This window comes from Meleagris gallopavo, chromosome 4 (genome assembly GCF_000146605.3).
Source record: "Meleagris gallopavo isolate NT-WF06-2002-E0010 breed Aviagen turkey brand Nicholas breeding stock chromosome 4, Turkey_5.1, whole genome shotgun sequence".
In the NCBI taxonomy this organism is placed as follows: domain Eukaryota; kingdom Metazoa; phylum Chordata; class Aves; order Galliformes; family Phasianidae; genus Meleagris; species Meleagris gallopavo.
The window spans coordinates 31,321,425-31,347,508 of record NC_015014.2 but is presented as its reverse complement, the minus strand read 5'-3'; the positions used below and the strand labels follow the sequence as shown (position 1 = coordinate 31,347,508).

The 26,084-nt window shown below is 37.0% G+C and overlaps 1 pseudogene; it reads left to right on the top strand.

Moving 5' to 3' along the window:
* The first annotated feature begins 319 nt into the window (after nt 1-319).
* Nucleotides 320-26,084, top strand: part of LOC100549616 — a 31,209-nt pseudogene continuing 5,444 nt past the window's right edge.

Here is a 26,084-nt window from a genome sequence, read left to right as displayed (position 1 = left end):
AGCTTCCCACACATTTACTATAAACATTAAACAATATTTTATCCTACTTTTAAGTATCTTATAAATATTCTGCATCTCTTCCTTTCCAGCATGTTCACACTTTCCAATCTCTCTCATTTGTGTAGAACCCTCAAAGGAGTGACAGAAGATAGGTATCAAAAAAAAAAAAACCCAAGAGTTCAAAAGTTTTAAATTTTATATAGGCATTTCAGCACATTCTCTGTTCCAGGGCTCCTCCTCCAGTTTTACACAGGTTAAACACCACTAATTACTACTCAACCCTTTAATAAAGGTAGCATATCACAAATCACTGACAAAGATGCCTAATCCAACTCTACCATTCAGGATTTGTAGTGAAGATGTTGCAGCACCTCCCCAGAGTTCTGTGCCAGCCCCCAAAGCAGCTCACATTGCAGGCCTGGGATTTCCTAATGGCAAAGCATCCACAGGTAGGAAGAGTTAGAAGTGCTGACCATGCCTGCACATCTAAAGGCTGTCATATACTTGGGTTCTTAATGAATTCTTTCAGTTTTAATATAACTAGAGAATAAAGAAGAATGGGAACATTGCTAAACTTTTGCGCTTTCCTTTCAACAATCTGCATATCCTGCCTGTCAGCTGCACATAATGCTGTCATAATAGGAGCTTTAACAATAATGCAATCAAGGGAAAAAAGCTAACAAATGTACAACAAACATATCTAACAAAAAAAATATATCTCAAAAACATTTTTATTACCTCGTTTCTTCTTTGGAAAAAAAAAAAAGGAAATTTTATTATTCTTTACTCATTGTGTGGAAATCCAAATCAAAGCACCACTTCACACTTGATTCAGCTCAAACAAGAGAGCTATGCAAAATGCTTTTAACCCCTACTTCTCCCCCACTGCCCTCTGCATTTAGCAACAGAAGAACCCAGTCAAGGCTGCAGAATTTCAGGCTACAAGCCACCTACTCTCAATCACAAATGTTTATTTTTTAAGAGCATCCATCATAAGATGGATGGCACTAGACAGAAGTGTTTTGCCTACCAGTAATCTTTAAATTAACATACTATGATTTACTGTGGCAAGTATTCAGTCCATCAAGATAGCAACCTCTCTTGACAGCTGTCTGCAAGAGAGGAATTCGCCTGACCTGGTGGGCATGGCTTAAAGGAGCATTACATGGCATAAACAACTACATATCAAGGCTAACACTTACATATGCTGTGGGACTAGTGTGTAATATTGCCAGGTTTCTGAGTTATATGTCCCTCTGTACCTCCATTTTCCTTTTCCAGATATTCCTCTGCAGCTTTGGCACTTACTGATTCTGTGTTGGTACGTATTATTTCTGTGTTGAAGATGTGGAAATGGAGGTAAATATTACTGTAGATTACAATACATCACTTAAAGCATTCCATTTTCCATCCATTGTTGAACACTAATAAACTCATCTAACAACAGGTGTTTGCCAACTTCTAAACAGTAGGTGTTGCAACTACTATTCTGGAAAAAAAAAAGAAAAAAAAACAAGTCTGGTCTCAACAGAAAGCTTTTTGAGGACTGAATGTGTGAAAAGAAATCATCCAGCTATATTTCTTTTGAGAAAGATTCTCACCTGCACTAATGACTCATGTTCCAGGGAATTTTATGCATATAGCTGCAAAAAGATGAGAAGATTAGAATTCTCTTCATTTTCTCACCGCAACCAACAAAAACACAGCAACACACCACTTAACTGTTCTGTAAAACAAAAGCAACGGGTCATTTGTATAGCATAGAAAAATTTGCATTTCTGATGCACCTTCACTCATTCTTACCAGCACATCAGTCACATCACAAATCTGTGTTAAACTAAACTGCAATTCTAGTGCAACTGGATAGGAAAAATCATTTCAGAATCTGACTCAGGGATTTACAAGCCAAGCTCCAAATGGTTCAATTGAGGATGGCTAAGGAGAAGTTGAAAGTTTCCAAGAGGGAAAAATTATGGGGTCGTCTTAGCATTTGAGAAGAGTTCTGCTATTTTTCCTGTTATATTGCTTTTTTTCCTAAATAAGTAGAAACAGTCTTTCAGGTTACACTCTAATCTCGTCTTATATAGAGATAGAAAATGAATCTTTCACTCCCATGCTAGGTACCAGAGGTACTAGAATCCAAGGTACAGGCAGCATGGCCCTCTTTCCCCAGCTGAGGAAAGATGGAGAGAAAATAAACAAGAATGGAAAGGGGAGAACATAGCATCATGCATGGGCTCACACATCACAGGGCTAGGAAAACACCAGTTATGATACAGCCATCGACCATAAAATGCTTCAGAAATGCAGACTGTTTTTGGAAGAGCTGCATTTTCATGAGAATACATCAATGGTAATGTAAAGATATTTTTAGAGAATACATACTAGTTGTAGGTGCATAAAAATAACAACGATAAAAGTAAATGAATAGCCAGAAAGCTCTCTTCTTTTCTATTTCTCTCCCCAACACACAAACACGCACGCATGCACATGCATCATCTTCAAAGCTTTCATTCCTTGTGTTTCTAGAATTCAGAGTCCAACCCAACATCAGATTTGCAGGTTTCTGTGCTGGAGTCTGAGAGGGTTCTACAAGGCTTTGCAAGCTCTCACCTGATTTTGTCAGTGCACAGCAGCTGACGACCTGGCCCACGCGCTGCTGTATTCCCATCCCTCACTGTATCCCTCTAGACCCTTTGCTCGGTTTTCCCTCACATCTACATACATGCACTCACTGAGCATACAGAGGAGGAAGAAATCTACACCATAAACACACAGATACGGTTTGTATGGTTCAATAATTCAAATTACTACCATGACCAGCCTCTGATGAACATCTCTTTCATTCTCCCGTTTTGATTTTATAATAACACGAAGTATTTTACATTTCAAATCACTTTATCAAATAGTTTAATTAATACCTTCTGATCATTCCAAAATGTCCCATTTTTTGTGAGAACTTTCCTTTTGCTTAGCATCAAGCTATTTTGCACCCAATACTACTTAGAAACAGTGACTCAAAATTTCCAAACCTTTTTCAACCTCAATAAACAGCACAATTTTTAATACTCTCTAGCACTTGAGGTCTTTGTTGAATTCCAGCAGTGAAAAGATTAAACTTCAGAATGACAGTGTCTATACAGGTATTATGTATCCACTATTTGCTAGTTATTATCTATCTTAATGCATTTGTTATTTACATCAACAAGGCAGTAACAAAACTGTGATGTTTTTCCTCACAAAGTTTTTTAGAAAAGAGCATCCAGGCAAGAGCTAAAATTCTGGAACACACAGCCAAGATACGATTAGAAGTAAAGGAGCAAGTTGCCTTCAAACAGGCTAACATGAATTTCAAAGGTAACTGATAGAATTAGCACAGGTAACTGGGAATCAGATTGTTGTACATCACTTGGAAATCAATTCTGAAGGAATCATCTTGGAATACTTGATGGTGAACATGTATACATGCATGTACACTGTATACATCACTACCTCATTTTTATATTCACTAGCATTTTCTAGTAGTTTTCAACTCCACACTGAGAGGTTCCTCTAGCAAGCTCTGCATGCAAATCATTATGTGAACAAATTCAACTACTACTGAGCTCTCAAATACTACATGAAAGTACTTACTCTCTTCATTAATATATAGTCTTTAACATAGAATAGTGTAATCCCAGCAATTTACACATAGCTATAACACGGGGAAATAACTGAAATATTTAATATAAAGTGAATCTTAAATGAAGCATGTTTTCTTTGCTTAAACTGGGAAATCTGAGAAAAACAAAATTAAAATTAGAATGACTTGGAAAGTCCACTGTGAATACCAACAAAATTTCCCTATTAAAATTGCTTTAGGCAGTAAGGCATCACCTCACTGAGGACAGCCAGGAACTGTCCCAGGAGACTTACAAGCTACTGAGAAGACTTAAGCCCTGCAGTGATACCAAGGCAGTTTTCTCTGCTTTCTTTGGCAAGCACAGAAGCTACTTCAATAGTCCTTCAATAGCCATATAGTACATATGGTTCAGAGACTCAAGTACTGGAAGCTTCTCTAGAACAAATTCTCATTGAGAAAGCTGTAGACAGTAGTCTACATAAAGAAGTTTAAAATGCAGAGTTGGAAAAATCAGAAGTAATACAAAATACAGAATACAGCTGCCACTATAGTTTCTTACATTGGATTACCTAAACTTGCTGACAGAAAACGGATGTGTAAGAGAAAACTGTTGTCCAAAAATCAAAGCTGATTTTTACTGCACCTTTTACTGGGCTATCATCCATGAGGGATTGTGTAGGGTGGGGATGACCATAAAAACCTGACTGCCTCTGCCTACATGATTTTTCACAAATTGGCTTCATCTCATCTGGAGCACTTGAGATTCATTCTGGAAAGCAAAGGCAGCAACATTTTACTTGTCAAAGCAGAAGCCATAAAAAGGAATGAATTGCAGTCAAACACGCAAAGATTCTAGCTATAAAGTCCCTTGTCATCTTCAGCTTCAGCTCAACCCACTACACACAAGGACAAAACTGAGAAATCAGCCACTCAAACCAACTATTCCCGATGTCTTTATCATATCAAAACACCTCCACAAAGATAAACTCTGCACAGAGAGCAATAAAAAGATAACCATAAGGGTTTGGTGACTGGAAAAGATATATTATTTTCCTAACTGCGAATATATGAATTTTTACAAATTGATCATGCAGACAATGCAAGATATTTAGCTCTTTGTGATCCTCTTGTATTGAATAATTAAAATTAAAACAGCTAGGCTCCTTCTTTTCTCAGTTTATTTAATTACAGTACTCATCATTTGCAGAACTTTCTCCATATGTCAGTCAACTCTTTGAAAGAGTATCTATCAGTCATAGCAAAGTCAAATGGCTCAAGTAAGAAAAAAATTAATTTTAGAAGTAAATTTAAGTTACACAACATATTTTGTGGTAACAGAACAATTCTTCCAAACACATCCAAGATCAGTTCCCTAGCTTCTGTGTCTACTATTTACCAATAATCACATTACTCATATACCATTTTCACCACTGACCTCAATATTTGATGAGAAAGTAAACTATAAATATGAAAAATAAGTTTTAGCTGAGATTCAAAAAGTTACTTTCCCTCTAGTGCAAGAAGTGTGCTGCATATGTGACCTGATAACTAACCAAGCACATAAGAGCAAGAGAACTCAAACTTAGATTCAAGGAGTAATATTTTCACTTAATCTTTCTTCTGGCCCAATATAACACTGTTGTACAAACACCTGGTGATTTGCAGATACTAATATTTTTAAGAAGCTAATGTTTGGAGTAGTGTAGATTCTTTCCCAGTAAGATGTGCCAGATGTTAAATCAGAGCTGCTGGTTTTGTCCCTGATTTCCAGGGACTCATTTTATGGTGTTGTAAATGCTATATCTGTCTGTTCAGAAAAGCTAGCTAAAAGTCAGCACCATTTAAGTCTTCTAAGTACAGAGCACTAGTACAATTTGCTGCACAGTTTAAATGTTTCTGCTTTAAGAGCTGTATCTTGCTTCTGAGAGTGAAAAATGTTGATATTAGACCAATAGAAAAAAAACCCAAAATTTACATGGCACTGCAACAGAGTACTACTTCAGAGCTCTGAGAGATAAATGTTTTAAAGTACCTTAAAACTGTTCTTGAGGGTAGAGAAACAACGATGCAGAGTGACTATTTATACCCTGCGCACACAGTCTTTCCATTTGAACAATTTTCCAGTTAGCTTCTGAATACTGCATTCCTCCTACTGTTTGTTATCTTGCTGTTAGGGGTTATGGATCTTTGAACTCCAGATTTCTGCAGAATACATCTGTGTGCCTCTATCTTGTTGTATGAAGCCCAAACACCTGCATTTTCCAGAAGAGAAAAAAATTACTCTTACTTGCAAGCAGTTTAACACTTCATTTTATCTTTCACATCTGAAACAAATCAGTCTCGTTTCAGAGGCATAAACGCATTTGTGCTGATACTTTTCTATTAGACAAGGCAGCATATGGGATATGTTTGATGACCTTCTGGGCTTCGAATACAACGGTGATCATTACCAGAAAAAATTTCAAAATTATTAGATGATTATATACATATGCACATATCCACATATGTGACCTATACAAAGCATGAGATACAATTTTAATAGTGAAATATTTTATCAAGTTATTAAACATCTGTGTAAAACCTATAATACCACAGAATCACATTTGAGGGCTAGAAGAAGGGTTTATTGCTACTGGAATTTTATTTTGGTATTATTAAACATCACTGAATTTAGCACTTTGAAGGATTTAAATATTATTTTATGTATGATGAACTCAGTTTCAAAGCTGCTGTTGGTTGGCCTTGCATCTTCATCGTTTCTCACTTTCCGAAGTTGATCTCTTTCAAAAAAGAAAATTAAATTAAAAAGCACAATAAAAGTTCAAAAAAATTAACTGTAAGACTACACATTCATATGCCCATATCACTCAAAGTATATATATATAAGGTTTCATCCCATCGAATCTGTCCAACATAGACTCTGAAGGAAACAACATTAAATAATTCCCTAGCACTCAGCACTTACTCTGTTGTAAGAGTCTTCATATCTATTCTGCTCAGAGTTGCAGCAATTGTCCATAATAGGATACACTAATGAAGCCTGTCATTAGCATGCTGAGCCACTTCAGTAGTTTAGCACTTCTTTTTGTTTTCATTTTGTTATTTGGCATGTAATTTGCATTTCTATAAACCTTTAGGAGCTGAGCCTACCAGGCTAGGGACTGCTCACACAGTCACCTTCCAGATTAGATACTCTAAGCATTTAAGTTATTCACATTTAGGAGAAGGCATGCAGGCAATAAAGTTTATTTTTTATATTATTAGTTAAGAAATCAGCATTTCAAGACCTGTTTTGGAGTCCATAGGGAAAATACAATGTTCATTGACCAGAGACCTTCATTCCAAATTCCTGGAGAGCTTTCTCTTGATTCACCCCTAATGAGCCTCACAGGAGTGGATTTTATGAATTATACAGCAGTAACAGACTCTATCATCACACAGGGAATTTATTTTATGTTACTTGTAATACTCCAGAAGCTGTTGAAGAGATTTTCTCTGGGTTAACAAAAGCACAGCTGGTTACAGTTTTTGTTCCACATCAGGTTTTCTGCACGTGACAGGTGCCATATATGACATATGCAGCCTTCCCCTGGACATCAGCATACTCTAGTACCAATGGGCAAGCCAAAGCAAGAGATATTGCATTTTCCCTCACAGCAAACAAACGCCAATGTTTTGTAACTAACCTAATGCCATCACATACACACCTTCACAACTTCATTTGCCCAGTTTTGTTCTCTTCAAGCTAAAGACAATATTGTGCTCCAGCTTTGCCTTTTTTAATGCCTCAACACTATCCTGTGTCTCTCACACCTTCATTATAGCAGGAAAAAGCTGCACTGATGCATTGCTTACACAAAAGATCCTCAGTTTATGTGCATTACTTGTGCTACATATGCCAAAGTTTTCCAAGAGGTATGTTAAATATGCAGAAGCTTCTCAGAGTACATATTACATATTTAGTGACCAATTCCAAGCAGGACCTCCTATTTCCTTGGTACAAAGGCTCAGCAGAACTTCCTTATCTCCTTGGTTCAGAGACATAGCTCCTCCTATTATCTAAACAAATTGCAGAGCAGGGGCATCCATCAGTGAACACTAGCAAACTTAATAATATTGTTACAACTTCTATCAGTCCCATCAAACATAAACCATTCCACGATTCTGTGATTCTCTGTTTCTATAAGCTCAGATCTTTTTGCTATTACAAAGTAGAAAACTTCCCCTTTAAATAGGATGAGGTGACACATAGCTGGTATATGAAGTACTCCTATCAAAGATACCATCCAAATGTGTCCAAAGAATTATCAGAATTAAATGGAATTTCTTCACGAGGTCATAAATTTGTAAAGCAAACAGAATGAATTAAGCTAAAATGGCCAAAAACACTTTTTATAAGTAGCTGTATATACCTTCACTAGGATGGAATAACAAAAATGTAACATAACAAGATGCAACTCCAGCACTCTTATAAGTCCTTTGGTGGCAGCAGCTGAAAACAGAGTAGGTGACTAAACTGCCAACTCATCAGTTCAAAGCAGACCTTAGAAGGACAATGCATGACTTCATGAGGAATACCATCTAAATTTTTAACTTCCAAAGTACTATTACGTATGTATTGTGAATGCAAGTGGTGAAGATTTTATGCAGCATCAAGATCAGACAATGACACTTGGCATTTTTAATGATACAATCACTTTTTTCTATGTAAAGCCTAAAGATATTTGAATGACAGTTTTGACTCCATCTGAATTGACATAAATATAAATGCATCTGAGATTTAGTCCTGTTAATCTAAGCAGAAAGAAAGTCCAAACATATCCTGCAAACTGCCAGCTGAGCTCATTTAACTTGTACTTTTATCAGGAGATGCTAAACATATTGAAATGACATTTGAAGGACAATGTGCTCTTGATTCTGGATTTAAAATCCAAGAACAAGCAAAGAATATGCTAAAGCAAATATGTTTATGCATCATTTGAAAACACAAACTAAAGATGTGTCTATGGGAGAGCATATGAAATCCTGTATATGTTGACTATTTGAGAATTAGAACAGATGATGGCAAATGTGGAAGTTATAGCAACTATGAGTTATAACAGATGTCTGGAAGCTCTCTTCATACCCCCTTATTTTAAAAACAACAATGAAAAAATGCATCATGAACAGCCAGCACACCACTCAGGTAAAACAGCCTTTAAAACAAACAATAACAAGAGAAAAGTTAATGTGTTTTGCCAGGAGACATTTCTGTTTTCTAACTAAGGACACACATATATATAGACACACACACACAAATATGCATATAAAAAGAAGCTTGTATATTATTCTGAAAGCTGCTCAGAACCAGAAAAGAGAAGCAACATGGCAAGTATCAAGGCCAGCAAACCGCAAATGAAACACAACTAATAATCACCATCTTCAGTGCTTCCCTTATTTTCTAGAATTCATTTTGAACCTTCCATGTTACCTGGAATTACATTTTCTCAGTGCTAAGATAAATGACCAGAACAGAGTCATTAAGTGCTCAATTGTGAAATGCAAATCAGACCTTCGTTAAAATACTTCAGTTTTCACATATCCTGTAGAAGTAATTAAGACATCCTTAACTCAAATGGTTTACATACTGTATTCCTGATATTTCTGTTTATCAAAACCTGCTTTGCTCCTGCACTGTAAAAGCTCAAGGTCTGTACAAAGAACAACAAATAAGGTCCACAAAATTCTGAGTACACATGGAAAATTGCAGAACTATGTTATAGCATTTATTTTATTATGCATCTTTGACCAGCATTTTGTTTGCCCACTAATTCTGCTACTGGGATTGCTTTCATTTTTCCAACTCCTGAAGCTGCACTGAGCTGCAGTCATTTGGTTCTTACATTAGATGCTGAAATGACTCTTCAGTCTCCCCTTACTTTTGGAGTTTCCATTAAGATAGCACCTGTCCATGATCCAAGGAGGAAAGCTGTCATAGCCAGCAGTGATTTCTTGTCAAGGTTGTTATATTTTATGATTCATTATGATTTGTATGACAGTCCTTCAAAAACACGTGTCTCATTCTGCTGAAGACTATACCTCTATCTTTTAAAAAAAAAAAAGATGAAGCAGAAATAACTAAAGATAGAGCAAAGATTCTGGAAGTATTGCTGTGGGACAGCCACCCTCACCTTCAGCAGTCATATAAATGATAAGATGAGCAGTGAGAAACCTCTGATGTCACCGCTGTCAAGAAAACAAGTTGTCACAAGATGCTGAAGACCAAGGAAGCCACAGGAGCCAGTCCCAGGCAGTTTTCCTTCTGTCTTGCTACTGTAGGACCAACGAGAGGAAAAAACACAGTTATAACTTGTTAAGTATACAAAATAGCTGTGCTCAACACACAGGGGGAAAAAAAAAAAAAAAATACAACCATTCAAAAATTTCTGTGGACTTGGGTCTTTATTTCAAGTTAATTTTAAGCCTGCACATAGGCCAGGAACTCTGAATGTTATTGAATGATAGCCTTTCAGTTACAAGAAAATATTCATAAGCAATTATCACGGCGGAAACATGCAATAGACCCTGAATAACTTATTTTTCAGCAATTGTCAGCTTAGTGGACTGAAAAACTTCAATGGTATCCTCACAATTGTAAGTAACTGAGATGTCAAAACTTTAAGTATATCTTCTTGAGTCTATATAGCAAAGCATAAATAAAGCATACAGAATTAAAAAAAAAATGCTACTAATCTACTGTAGGCAGTACAGAAGGACTGCTGAAATGCAGTTTGGCCACTTTGAGAAAGAAAGTGACTAACAAAGAACAAAAACATCACATAGAACAGCAGATAAAATTCCTAAACTGCATGACTTCCCAAGCCTTCTTTGAGTCTGAGGAACATTCAGATGTGTGCTAAAATTGCCAACCCAGCTTGCAGGCTTTGACTGATACGTATCACGTTTACTTGTACCCAGAGTACTTGGCCAAAGAAAGTCATACAAGCTACTTTACCACCTAAATTAAATATGAGCACAGTTACATTGAAATAAAGCAAGGGCAGGAAGAGGACAGGAAAAGCAGACAATTAGAGCAGTGTAAGGACAGTAAGTTTCTCATTCCATAAAATATAGATGACACAGGATCACAGCTCTTTTGATCTTTAAAGCACTATTTAAAAGGAAATGCTGAATTACAAGCGTATTAAATGTCTGCATCTCTAATTTCCCATGGAAGCAGTTCATAGGAAGAATCAAGACTTGGATCAAAGCGGCTCAGAATTTTTGTGAGAAGAATTACACAGCAGAATATAACTGTGCAGTGTTATCATTTATTCAATTTCTATGTTAAAAACCTATTTATTCTAGCTGTATCTTATTTATTTTGGGCTGTCATACGTACTAAAATGCACTCCATATACCTTTACAGTAGGTGTAAAATGGTGGTTACTAGCAAGAACAACATGCAGAAAAATGCAGCATCTGGCTTTCTAATTCCATTGTTTCTAATTCCATTGTAATTCCAGGCTGGTTTGGCAAAACCAAATTTTTTGTTCACCAGTAAAAGAGATTTTATGTAGTCATTATTGAACAAAACTCAACAATGCCAGTTATCCAAAGTCACTACTATCAGTTGAACAAACTGCATTTTGAGACAGTTCGAAGCACTGCAATTATATTTTACTGACTTGACTTCTTTCTCAACCAGCAACAGCAGACATTTAGACCATTCCAACATTCAATGCTGCCTAAAGGAAGATCATAACTTGCCGTAATACTGGTCCAATAGCGCAAAAAGCACTGTGTGCACAAGGACTCCCTCTCCTCACCTCTTAAGATGAATTAATTATGTATTTGCAGAGAAGGAGAGAAAAGAGAAGGGAAAAAGCCAAAAGGGAAGCAGTAATCATGGGGCTGCTACACTTTTACTTTGGTAGTCACGGATCCTTAATTTCACCTACCCCCCAAATGCAAACAACGTATGCCTCTACATATTATACATAGTATTACTCACAGCAAGAGGGACAAAACCTGAGGTATTTTTGTGGCATTTGAAATTGCAGTTTCCCTCTTGGGAAGCTTGGGGACAATTTGAACTATACTTGCTTGGCAAGACTGCCAGCTGACAATTAGCTCTGCAACAGAGCTCCTGAAAACATGCATGAATTAATGGATAAGCCTTTCTACAAGATTGCTGCATCTTGAAGTGTTTCAGTCAAACTTACAACTGCTGCTGCTAGCTAGAGATTTCAGTTTGCGCTTAAATAGGCTTTAATGCTCAAACAAACGGAAGTGTAAGCAATTAGAATGAACTGCTCTGGAGTGCAGCCAATGCAGCACAGATAGGCCTCACGCAAGACATCGCCACAGCACTGTAACACTGGCTGAGGCACCATCTGCCTCTCTGAGCATAATCCGAGGCTCCAGCAGCTCCACTGACTGCCAGCACATCCCACATTTTGCTTACCTGACAAACATCAGAACTAGATAGCTACAAACCACTAGTACACAGGTGCTACAGATGTGCAGGAACATAACTCAGCCACTTGGCACTGCTCTTCAGAACTAGGTGGAAAAAGGAAATACCGGCACAACCCTGGACCGGAACCTCATCATCATTCAGTGGTTAGAGCAAGCAGACAATGTTAACACAAAGACAGTTTGCTCTATTTCTGTAGCAGGGAGACATAAACAAAGCATCAGACAATAAGAGAGGAAACTGGATATTTGTGGCTCAAACGCCAGAACAAAGTCAGAAAGATTAACTTGCAGCTCCATCTCCACAGAGGAAGTTCCCTGAAGGATAAAAGAGCAGCTGAATAAAGTGCAATGCTGAACTGATCAGACTCACTTTGTCACTTTCATCTTTGCAGCACAGAGAAAAGGAAGGGACTTCCGCGCCAGCCCTTGGCACAGCAACCAGGAATCTGAGGAAAAGAAGTCAGGCAGGCCAAGGACAAAAGTGGAAGCCTTTCAAGGGAGCAGCCAGCTCTGCAGAAACAAAGCAGCTGGCGGGACACGGTGACAGGGAAGAAGCCCATGTCTGTCTGCTGGATTGAACAGCAAATGCTGTTCAAATCATGAACTGGAAAAGGTATGGAGAGAATAGTAGCACACAAAATGGTAGAAAGCACCCCTATTACAGCTTTTGACAGCCCTATTAATTCTGCAAGGCATTCCTGACAAGATGCCTATTCAATTTTCACTCCACGTGTTCCACCTAATGGGAGCTGTATTATGTCTTGCACTGATTGTAATTACTTCTTGAAAATGTTGTGTACAAGGGGTGTAACGGCTTTAGTTTTCTGCAGGTGTCTTGGACACATTCCTTAGAAATTCTTTGATCTAAAATGAGGTGTGCATTCCTGTTCTACAGGGCTCCTCTAAAATAAGGATGGTTTATATTTGAGGGCCAAGCTGGAGCCATTTATCTCATCCATTAAATGGAGACACATATAATATATTCTACCATCACCACAGCATAAACAATAACTGCTCCAGTGAAACTGAATTAGTACCACAAGCCCTCTGTGTTAGCCACTTGAATGCTGTAAACATTCTTGGTTTGGGATTTTAAAGCAAAAGAACAGGAGGTTGCTGTCTTGAGATCTCTTAATACAAGGAGTACTCACAAAATTTCTGGAAGAAGTTTCAGCTCATCACAAATAATTTGAAAGTTTAATGAAAAAAATCTACATGCTCACAGACATTTCATTTATAAATGGACTGAAAAGTCCATTTGAACAAATAGCATAAATTTATTATTGTTTACTGAAAGTCAGTGTTTGCACGCAAGCTGGCCAACCCAAAGCTTCATTTCAAACATGCCTAATCTCTAGAACACTGATCATACTGGCATCAGCTCAGCCAGTAAAAAGTCCTACATGTTTCATCACTAGCTCCTTAATAGGTAAATTTTCACACGAATCAGCCAAGAAAACCTTAATGGCCTTCCTATTTTTTAAACAATAAATAGCCACTTCTAAAACACACATATTAAAAAAATAAAAAACGCAATCCTTCTTCTGGAAATAGTTTATTTCCCAACACTATACTTTACTATAAGATATTACAGTCCTATTTTTGAGCCAAATCACAATCAAGAGTTTCAGTATGACATCTCACTGGATATTTCTTGGCAGAAAAGTACTAGAATATTTCCCATGTTTGTTTGTTTGTTGGTTGTTGTTGGTTTTGTTTTTAACAATGTCTTTTCAGCAAATTAATTTATGTATTCCTAGTTCTCAAAACATATCATCTGAAGAACCACAAAAACACAAATGGAACACACTGAAGAAGCTCCTTCAACAATGCTGTTTCTAGATACAAAGTGGAAAAAACTGTAACAGTAAGAACACTTCCCAGAGAAAGCAACTCACTGTTTCTGCCACAATTGCATAAAGTCATCTTTATGCATAGCCTCCCTTTAGGTGCATATCAACATTGAGGAATGCATCATCTCAACGTGATGCAGATATGGGTGCATCATGTCATAAGCACATATAAAAGAAAAAAAACTTCCCAAATTTAGATGCTCAACAAGGCACATCAAACTCCAGGTATATGAAGTTTTCCCTCACATAGAGTTCCCACAGAATGTGTATACTCTTCATAGATAACATTGAATCCATAATTATCTACAGTCAGTTGCAGAGAATTATAAAAGACTAAACAATGAAAGGAGCAAGAGCAGAAGTGTGGCCACACGAAAATAGATGCAGGAAAACAGATTTCACAGAAGTGCAATGAAACTGGTGAAATCAAACCCTTTCAGTGTCCAACACACACTCAAAAGCTGCCTGTACTCTCCCACAAGCAGGCTCCTAACAAGCAATTCACTATGTTGAAACCAAATTTCAGCTATCCATTATAAAAACAATGATGTATTCTGTAGGAAAAAAAAAAAAAAAATTATGAACTGGTTCTGCTACACCCCACAAATCCATGCTTAGAATGGGGCAAGACAGTGAAGGGCCTCATCTGTTTTCTTCCTATGGGTGAAACATCCAATTGGACTATACTTAAAATCAAAACCATTTATTTGAAAAGATTTGGCTTCCCCTGTCTTTCATATTCTTAACAAAACAATCGTATATAAATTGTTATCTGCACCTTCCTTAAGCAGTGCATGACTTTGCCAAAGCGTGTAAGATGAGGAGCACCTCCTTCAGCGTTACACATTGATTGAAGATTAAAAAAATCCCAGAAAAAGTTGGAGCCACTTGGTTCACTCTCTCCAAAGGTGCATTTCCATGTTTGCCTGCATTTGGCTTATAACTGAATCAGAAACATACCAACATACTTCTTAGAGTGTGAAATATTTCCCTGTAAAGCTAGATTAGTTGCTCTAGATGTTGGACTTGCTTTTTCCTCATTCTCATACAAGTGATTGAACTGATTTTCCTCAAGCCTTCCAAAAAAAAAAAAAAAAGTATATTTGGCCACAATCCATAATACAGAACAAACCATTTGCTAAGCTGAACATTTCACAAGCCATCTGCAAATAGGGCTTTACAAGAGGAACCATTTTGTTACCTTAACTATATAGCGGGAGCAACAGCTATAATGTAACATTCAGAAGGAAGGATTACAGTTGTAAAAAATGCCCACAATGAAGTCATAAACTATACAATGTGCCTCTTTTGAATTTCTTTAGGAATACAAAACCTTTCAAAAAAGGTGAGCTAAGATTCACACATCTTTAGAGAGAATGTGGGCCAGTTTATGGAACTGACGTAAAACCCTGTGAAACAGCAACTTTCTTTTTTCTTTAAACTGAACTTAAAACTCAAAATAAAAATCATGGGGTGTAGACTCATTTGGTCTGAAGGGAAAATTGTTGTACATGAAGCCTTGAGAACAAAACATACCATGTTTTGCACAGCTCGTTTGGATGACATTATTAGAGCTGGGAACATTTAGGAAAACTCATCTAGAAGCCAAGAACATTCTTAAAAAGGAGGTGGGAATATATGCTCCAGTTTGCCTGAAGGCCTAAAATAAGATTAATTAAAAGTTTCAGAAATGTTAAATAATGTTAATTTGTTTCTCTGGCAAACTGCCTGCTACAGCTCTGCAGAATATATAAATGAGAATCTGCATCAACGTTATTGAAATCTCTTCCTGAGCTAGCTAGGCTATTCAAGCCTTTTGTGGTTGTGGATTTTTGACTTTTAAAAAGCCTACAAAGCAAAAATTGTAGACACAGGCATAGTACGACACCAGGTTTGAAAGGAAGAAGGGCCTACAGACGCCTTCCTGACAGTGTTTTTGGTCAATTTTGTCAAGAAACAAAGCATCCTGCCTCTCTAAAGCAGTATCAAATCCAGATGGGGTTTATAAAAAGTACACAAAATCCTACACGATATGGATGACTATTGAAGAATTATTTCCAGTTTAATACGCGCAACAGGACAGGAGGGCATAGATGAAAATGTTAAGAAAAAATCTGATTTGAAGCAGATGGCAGGAAGCTACATTTCATAAGAAAAAAAAAATCAATGAATACTTGCAAGAGCCAAGGAAAGAAAACTCTGCAGGTAAAAACACTGGGTCTATTCACAAACAATTGAATAGCATATTGGGATGGAATACAGCCAAACAGTCAAAGACTAATTGACAAGTACTTTAACTGTATTCAGTGCAGCAGTACAATCTACTTAATGGCTGCTCTGCTTTCTCATACCTAGAATCAGCTATGGATGACAGCAAATTCAGATCCTTTCACAAATTTGAATACTTTTTAAATCAGTGGGCACCCTAGACCATTGATTTACTACAACTGATGTATACCCATCTTTTTTCTCCTTCTGCTTTAGCTTCTTAACAGTACATTTGTTTGTAAGTAGCAAAAGTACATTGGAATAAAAATCAAATAATCCAAAAGGTTCTGCAAGAAAAAAAACGGTGGGGGAGGAGGGAGAGGGGAAAAGGGAAGGGAATTAGAAAGTAATGCAAGTTATTGCAAATTAAAACCCACAAATTCTGGACCTTACTTTAAAAAAAAAAAGTTTCATACCTGTATCCTCAGCCCTCTCTACCAAAAGAATCTTTTCTAATTATTACTATTCCAGAAACAAACAGCTTTTACATTACTTCAAAAACAACAGATTTACTCTGCTTTTATCAGATTTACCTAATTTCAGATCAAAGGGAAAAGAAAAGACAAAGCAACACGTATAAGGGAGTTGTAACTCAAATGAGAGCATGTTCGTTGCTTCAAGTAAATTCCAACCTGTGTGAAAGAGATTAAATATTAGACAATGGTTTTGAGAATATTTAGAAAACTTAATAGAATAAGTAAGGAACTGAAAATTAAGTGAAGTCTTCTCAAATCTACATCCAGCAGACCTGTACACATCAATACCTTTCACATTCACAATTCACAACTGTAAAGTCTTATTTTCCATACTCTGATTCAGATGCTTGTTAAATCATGTTAGTAGCATACTTTTCCATCTGTCACAATTCCTTAGAAGACTTATAGAATAACTAACTGCCATATTCATCACTTAATAGCCTTCATCAGTTTTTTAGTCAGAATGAACATGGACCAATCAATCGCTTCAAAGCAATACTGCAAACAATTGAACTGAGTAGCAACAGTCTTTCATAGAACTACCACATGTAACATTAGCTTCAAAGTTTCTGGGAAAGTTTCTTGCTGCATACAAACAAAATTAACTCTGAAGCTCTCTGTAAAAATTAATCTTTCATATGTTTATAAGTGAAAGAGGAATTTCCAACAACTAAAGCTTAACTTGAAGTCACACGGAGTAACTTACTTCTCATCTTCCAACCCCCAATCAATATTCTTTCTGCCATTCATACCAGAAACAATTTTCTGACTTCTCAGGATCCCAACTACTTTACTATTTTGAGATTATGAGCAATGAATTAGGATTTTACAGCCTGCAGAAAACTGAACATATAAACCCTCTTGCCATTAACACAGTAGATCACTGAAAATGAACCCAATACCTCACCTGCAGCAGTTCCTTTCTGTTTTGGAAGAAAACTGGAAAGAAACCCTTATTTGCTAAACATTACTTTTTCACCCCAGAAAAATGGAAATCATACATACATACATATATACACACACACACTCAAAGAGGAATTCAGAAATACCTTTTGAAGAAAAAGAGAAAATAATCTTGATAACACTTAATTTTCCTGTAAAACAGTTTTTATGCTAGTGATTACCTCAGAAATAGTAGGCATTACCTAGACTTTGAGCTCTGCATTTATTTCCTCTGATGCACTCTTCTTTCAGTTCTGCTCCTGTCCAGTTCCATTTGCCCCAAGAAAACAGAAAATGACTGTTATAGTTGTTTGGGAAGACCAAACCACTTCCCAGTCACGCATGTTCAAGTTCCTCACATTTTCTTGAACAGTAACCTCACTAGGAATTGCATCTTAAGTATGATCTTAAGTATGACAAATAACATTTAACGTAACAACAATGTAAATGCTTGCTTCTAACAGGTTCTTGGGGATACCAAATAAATTACTTGCAGGTAGGCCAATAGTCATATACAGAAAAAAGAATGGAACTCACCCAACTGGTGAAGAGGCTCTCTGGTTATGCAGCACTCCTTCCCAGGGAATAGCCTAGGTTCAAGAAATGTGCTCCCTTCAGTGGCTGGCACCCATATAAGCCAAGGGTGGCTCCAGCTTGGGTCCATATGGAGCACAGGTGCAAACTATTTGCCTCTGCTCTCGAGAGCAGCCACACCTCTTCACCAGGTGCTCAATCACCAGTTCAAGTGGTGACCTAACAGTTCCCCTACAGCCCACAACACAGTGAAAGTGTGGAGCTTTTGGAGAGGGGCTAAAGGAGAGCCATGAAGATGATCAGAGAGCTGGAGCCCTTCTCCTTTGAAGACAGGTTGAAGGAGCTGGGTGTGTTCAGATTGAGAAGGCTGTGGGGAGACCTCATTGTGACCTTCCAATATTTAAAGGGAGATAATAAACAGGAGGGAAAAGAACTTTTTACACTGGTAGATAGTTAAAGGATAAGAGAGAATGGTTTTAAACTAAAGGAGGGAATATTTAGATCGCATGGCAGGGGAAAGTATTCCACTGAGAGGATAGTGAGGTGCTGGAAAAGGTTGCCCAGACGGGTTGTGGATGCCCCATCCCTGAACGTATTCAAGGCCAGGATAGATAGGGCCATGGGCAATTTAATCTAGTGCTTGATCTAGCAGTCATCAACTCTGCTCAGGGCAGTGGGATTGGAACTTGATCTTTGAGGTCCCTTCCAACGAAGCCATTCTACAGATATTCTATGAACTGTGCAGATAATGATGCTTATTTCACTAACCTGAATTTAACTATTTTAATTTCAACTTAAAGGGCATCCAGGATAATTTATATATGTATACACACACACACACACACCTTATCAGAAGTAAAGGAGATAGGAGTATTTTCCTCATTGGGTTTTGAGACTACAGAAGTAATGAGATTTAAGTGTTTAGAAAGCCTTGGTTTCAGTCTTTCCTAACCTTTATCAAAGTGGAAGGACCTCCAGTGATCCAACTTGCTGATCTATCATTGACGTTTTAATAAAGTCCATCTTCAAAAGTTGGGGTTCTGAAGAGTCAGCATACAATATTTTTAAGACTCCACATAAATCTATAGGAACTGTAAGCAAACACACTTCTTTCCTAGCAAGACATTCAGATTCAGAACACCCCAACCTGCGACATCTCCAATAATATCTTCAAGTTGCTTTAACCTTCCACCTACTCAATTGTTGGTTTCTGATGCACATCCCTTTTAGTGTCAGCATAGCAGAAAGGAGCAGAAAGTCTGGTTTATCTTTTAATTCTTATATTTCTGAAATCCATGAGTTATATATTTAATCAATCATTGCCTTTTTTTACTGAAAATCATCAGCCTAACACCACTTAAGCATAGCTGAGTTTATTTTTCACTTCCTTTTTTTTTTTTAACCTGCTACCAGACTCTGTTCCAACAACATATGTGTAGAGGTGAAATAAAAATACCATTACCTGAAATTTTCTCATTTGTTACTATGTTTTTCCACTACCTGTACTTTCCACTGTGGCTGCAGTTTGAAGTACAACTTGAGTACAACTTCAGTCAAGCAACAAAATTAGGTTTTGTGCTATTTTAGGCCATAATCTTTATGTTCCGGTTTTTGGCTCAAGTTACAGGCTAAATCCTGTGGGTAAGCTAAAGAAGGCCTATCCTGATTTATGAGTTATGTGGTAAGAATCCTGTAACACTATGTTGGACCTATCGGAAATTTGCCTGGTCTATTAACCTAATAAAACTGTGTTTAAAACCATCCTTTTGTCTGTCTTCAATTACCTGCATGTCTAGATCAGTCCTTTCTTGTTAGCAATCCACTGTTGTACTTCTCACTCTCTAACACCATATGTTTTTAGTTTCATCCTACATTTGTCTCCACATACATTTTTTTCCTTCTTTCACATGCATTTCTGACTCTCCCTCACACTCTGCCATCAGAAGGGAAACCATTTCTCAACAACACTGTAATGCTAGTGCATGAAGGGTTTGATTCCAACAAGATGACATGAATAGGAGTTCTATGAATGTTAGGGCTCTTTAAATAAAAGTGTAAACAAAAAGAACACAAAAATGCATCCTTTATGATAACAGGAAACATTACCAAGATTCAAAGAGTGTGATTACCATACATTCAAGTACGACTAGGCTTAGTCACTGAATATAGAAAATCACTGAAGACAAGAAAGCAGAGAGTATTAATAGTTTTTACCAGTGATGTGTCACTTTCAGCTAAAGAACTTCTGATTTACACAAGTAGTATGAAGACTATCCCCACAGATAGAGAAAAGAGTCAAAGAGTACTCTGAGATCTAAAGTGGGATTTTTTTATTTTTTTTTATTTTTTTAATTTTGCTTCATCTTGTTTCACAAAGAAGCTTAAAGAAAGAAAACTGCTTAGAAATACAGCACCAGACTCCATGTGACAGCCATGTTTCTTCCCCTCATCACAATCAACAAAAATTGATTTCATAAATCCGGTTTACAACATGCCTCTAACTTACTAAGCATAAGTGAATATTACTTACAGATTACAATTAATAGACATCTCTTGGGAGATTATACCGTTAGTGACGTGCCAGTTCATTTTAATATCCTGTACTCGTGTGATCAAGGCGTAACTGTACAGATCTAGCATCACCTAATCTTCAGAACAATGATTTACACATCTTCATCTCATGCTGGATTGGAAACCTGAGAAAGATGCCACCTGTGCATCATAATAAATAGCAACAGAAATACTGGCCAAGTATTTGAGTAGCAGTCTAGGCTCTAAGTATTTTCCCTAAGGGATCCTCACATCCAATTCAATAGGAAGCATCATGAAGCCCAGGTCACTGTGGGAAGCAACTACTGCATTCGCCAATTGGCTGGCTTACAGAGCTGACCACATCTTCTCTTTGAAAGGAAGTTTCAAAGTTGCCAGAAACTGAAAATCCTAAGCCCAACATAGGAATGCCCTTCAGATTCAGCCAAGTTTCTGCAGGAAAATCACCCCAACATCATACCAAAAGCACCTTAATTACATCCTGCAGAAAAGAGATTTACTAGAGGACTTAATGAATCCATGAGGCAATACCTGGACCTGTTCTCCTATGCTTTCATGCTCCATAAGCCACCCTCATCATGAAGACTGTAGCTAGCTAATTTACACTCTCAATACAAACTCGGCATATTTTCAATAGACTGTGTAATATAATGTTTATTATCTGTTACTGCTAGTCACACATTTCTCCCCTCATCTACTAGCTCTTTCCTCTCATACATACTTGGTTTTGTATGTGTAAGAGGGACTCAAAAGTCTATCCAGGTTTCAGTGTCTCAAGTAGAACATTAAACTATGCTTACTGTTGAACAATTCTGAAGAGAAGAAATTCTGAGAAGCTGTTTTGCCAAATCCAGTATGATATAGAGCCATAAGCACAAAGTTGCACTCAGGCTAGAATAATATGGCTGAGCCCAGGTTTACATTTCTATTTGGTGAGGAAAATACAGTTCAGAGGAAAAAAAAAAAGGGAAAAGAAAGATCCTTATCTCAGGGCTCTACTATGCCTTGATCACTTAAAGAGAAAGTAATTAAATATCACTTCATTCCCACATGCATGAAAATAAGGTAGCTGTCACAGTAAGATTTGTAAATACACACAGACAAAGAATCCATTTATATTTATATTTAGACAAATAAGCCTTTCTTTATAAACACAGTAGTAGACTCATACGCTCTCTCTCATGCACTTGGAGAATAAATTGCTACTGGGTTCAGTTACTTACTTGTTTGACAATAACTGCAGTTTCAAATGCCAGTCAAAAGACTAAAACTGCAGTCAATGACATATTATTTGTTTCTTAATGCAACAGACAATGTGTCTGTGGTTTTTGTACAACCGGCAGGGCATCCTGGCATCCTAGGGAGATTCCTACAGAAGGAGAGGAGTTGAAGAAATACAGCTGTTGTCACAGGGGAAAAGTCACTGATTAAGATTTCAGTGCTCTTTTGTTTTAGCTGTACTTCTAAATGGAAATCACACACATTTAAAGCAGACCAAAGCATTCAGTCTCAAACCACTATCATTGCCATTTCCAAAACCCACGTCTTGGTGAATCTAGACACTAAAATAATACTGTATTATACCTCTCTTCTAGTCGAAAGTATCAGATATGTTCAGAGGCATCACAGCTTATGAATGAGGGGAGTCTGAATATTATGTCAGAAGTCATTTCTAGACATTAAGAAACTGTTTCCTTGAATATGAAAACCATGTAATGGAACTACTGTCTCTATATTACTGCAGGTCACAGTTTCCATATAATACCAAAAGTGTAGGTGAATGGTAAGAAAAACTAAACTGGATAACAGATTGAAATTCCTATACAGGTAATACTGACATTTGGAATGCTAACAATCTAAACTATTTTAGGAAAAGGAAAAACAAAAAAAAAGTTAAGGGAAAATAATTAACTTATTTTTATTACTGTTCATTTGAAACAGAAAAAAATGTGCATAAGCATTTTCATGACTCTTTTCTCCCCACCCCCCTCAGAAAATGGAAAAATCATTTCTTTTTACTCAAAATAAAATCTACTTTTTAAATGTACTTGTGATAGAATCATCAGAGTTCCAAGAGAATAAAAAGATACAAAATTAGTAGATGTAGCTCTAAGTGTTATTCTGAGGTAAGGTATTTGGATCACTTGCTCTCTCAGCTGCATCACATGGTCTTCTCAGAGGCAAAGTTCTCCATCTATTTCTTTCACCTGTATAGTAGTATTTCGAATTTATATGGTAGACATTCACCTTGTTAATTATCAAACTTGTCACTAACAGTTCTTGTGACAGAATTCTCGAATACCTGCCCAGAATTTATCTTCTCAGTAGTAACAATCTTCATAACCTTGAAATGTGTGTGTTCTAAATATTTTACTAAATATGTTTCACAACTTCTACTCAAGAGAGCTTCTAAACTTTTCCAAACAACCAGAGTAGTTCTTAGTAAGTAGAAGTTCCTCTTAGTTCCTCTACTTAGAAAGTAGAATAGCTTCCTCTTTATTTGCTTTTCTGAGTTTCCATACATACAGACTTGATTTCAGGTCTGTAATGGAAGATGTCATCATACCATACAGTCAGTCACTCCACTGAGCTGTATAAATCTGTTTCAAAAAGCATTCATGATTCTTTAAATGAAGGAATCATTCAAAAAAAATGCAAGCAATAAAAATACTTTTAGTATACAATAGTTTTAAGACTGCAAAGAAGCTTTTCAGCAGATTAAGCTGTTTTGAAAGAACCATACTCTCCCACTTGCACAGAGTTCCCCAAAAGGACTTTCTTCTCTTTGTATTTATAAACTTTCATCTGTTGTCTCTCTTTGTATTTATAAACTTTCATCTGTTGTGTTCCTGAAGAATTTGCCTCCACAGAAAGTCTAAACTCACCGCCTGCATCTCTGTGACAAAGCTTGAGGTAGCCTGGAGACTTGATTTTATTTCATACAGAGATACTATTGTAAGCACAAACCATGACAGAATTCAGTGTATCATCTAAAGACAGACTTCAAACTTCTATGTGAAATTATAAAAAACGTATATTATGCAACACAATATGGGCTGAGCCACAAGGAAGCTTTAAAATCAGGCATAGCACGTACTAGCTCTGCAAGAGATTCAAGGTGTTCTAGATTCTACTAACCAAATTGCAAAGCATTTTTCAAGCTTAGTGATTTTGCAGGTCAAAGAGAAACATTCAGCTGAAGTTCTGCAGCCACTTACAGAAACTAGTTTTATGAAACAACCACTGTGACCAATGAAATGTTAAGTGGAGAAACTTTCTGAAATAAAAATGCTTTACAAATTAGGTACATGAATATCAAACACAGATGCTAAAACTGTTCTGTGTTTTGGGCTTTGTTTGTTTGTTTAAGTTAGTGACCTTGTATAAATTCCTTATTCCTGGAGTGTAGGAAACAAAATGTTATGATCTAATAATTACCATGCTAAGAATTAGCCTAGCCACATGAGATTTTATACTGGATTTCATATCATGCTACTAGTATTCTCAGCTCACAACATCTTGGCTGCAAAAGTCATCCAAATCTGCAATATATTCACCTCTGAATCATATTCCTTGCTGTAACACCCAAATCCTGAACTTCTAATAGCATCTTTCTTAAATACCACAGAAATTTATCAGCAGACAAACAATACGATCAGTTTCAAAACAAGTTCAAGTTGCTCACTGCATAAAAATATAAGGGTCACCAGCGAAGCTGTTGATCTGCAAGTCAGAAAGATCAGACTGTTTATTTAGAGCAGTCATTAGCCTGCAACATGCTTTCATAATGCTGACCACCTAGGTTGTCTCCATCCTAGAGTATTCTCCTTCAGAGAAGCCATAAAATCTACAGTTGAGAGATTTTATGAAGGAATTGACTATTTTTTTTTTTTTACAGTCATTAAGTTCTCTGTAACACAAGATAAGGTACAAATATATTTTACAGGACCCTTACCAAGGTAGCAAGCATCACAGCTGAAGTGTGTGCAGCCATCTGACAAAATTGAGGTAATGTGAAAAGGTCCCTTGATGTAGACTCACAGCACAGCAATACACGACACAGCAGAAATCCATAAGAATTCTCCATATCTATACCGATGCTTCTCTACAAGACATAGGAAGAGAAAGAAACATGAATAATTGCTGTGAACAACAGCAAGAAAGTAAGGACATTAACTTTATGATAGCCAGCTCTGAGTGCACAAAATACATCTATAAGAGAAATTTAAGATCCTAATGTCTACTTAAAGTGGATTCAGAAAACCTGCTGCAACTACTTTTCTTCTCTATTTAAAAGAAAGTTAGCAGTGTCAATGAGGTCTATTCACACTGTTTTGATTGTGCAATGCAGTAAGCCAGAAACTTCATATAATTAAACCAAAATCCCCACTAAATGAGGATTTTACTAATGTTTTCATTTCAACTCATCAAGAAGATGATAGCAGATTATTCTTGGGGATCCCAATGTAAAAGGATGAGTAGCAACAGACAAGTAGCAGAAGGAAAGTGTCTTTCACAGTGAGAGTAATCAAACACTGGTGCAAACAGAAAGGTTGTGAATTCTGCATTCTTGGGAACTGACTTTCAGAGCTTAATCTGACAAAGCCATGAATTAAGATTAGCTCAACTTCTATCAGGGAGTTTGAGTAAAGGACTTCCAAGCATCCTTTTAGACTTATGATTGTGATATTCAACAAACTACTGCAACTAATTTGATGGGTAGAAACTTCACCATTTACATTAATGCAACCATATTTTGTCAGATTCCATCCTCACTTTCAGTGGACCATTAGTCAGGATAAGAGAAGGTCCTGAGGAGACCTCATTCCATCCTTCCAGTACGTGAAGGGAGCTTACAAACAGGAGAGGTATCAACCTTTTACACAGTCTGATAGTGACAGGTCAAGGAGCTTTAAACCAGAGAGTGGAGATTTAGGTTATATGTTAGAACTTCTTACTCAGAGGACAGTGAGGCACATGCACAGACTGCCCAAACTAGCTGAATATTCAAGGCCAGGCTAAAATGGGCCCTGGACAGTCCAATCTGGTGAGTGGCAACCACTCCACAGCAGGTATTTGGAAAAGGATGGGCTTTAAGGTCCCATCCAAACTAAGCCACTCCATGATTCTGTGATACAATGTTTCTACAAGCTCAGATCTTTTTGCCATTTTGAAGCAGAAAACTGCTCCTTTAAATAAAATGAGGTGACACATAGCTGGTATATGAAGCACCCCTATCAAAAACTCCATCTAAATGTGTCCAAAGACTTATCAGAATTAAAAGGAATTGTGTATGGGGCTGCTGAATCACAGCCTGAACCTTTGATTGATCACTCCATCAGGAGTTCATCTTGTGAGCCCAGGACAGGGTGAGTGACT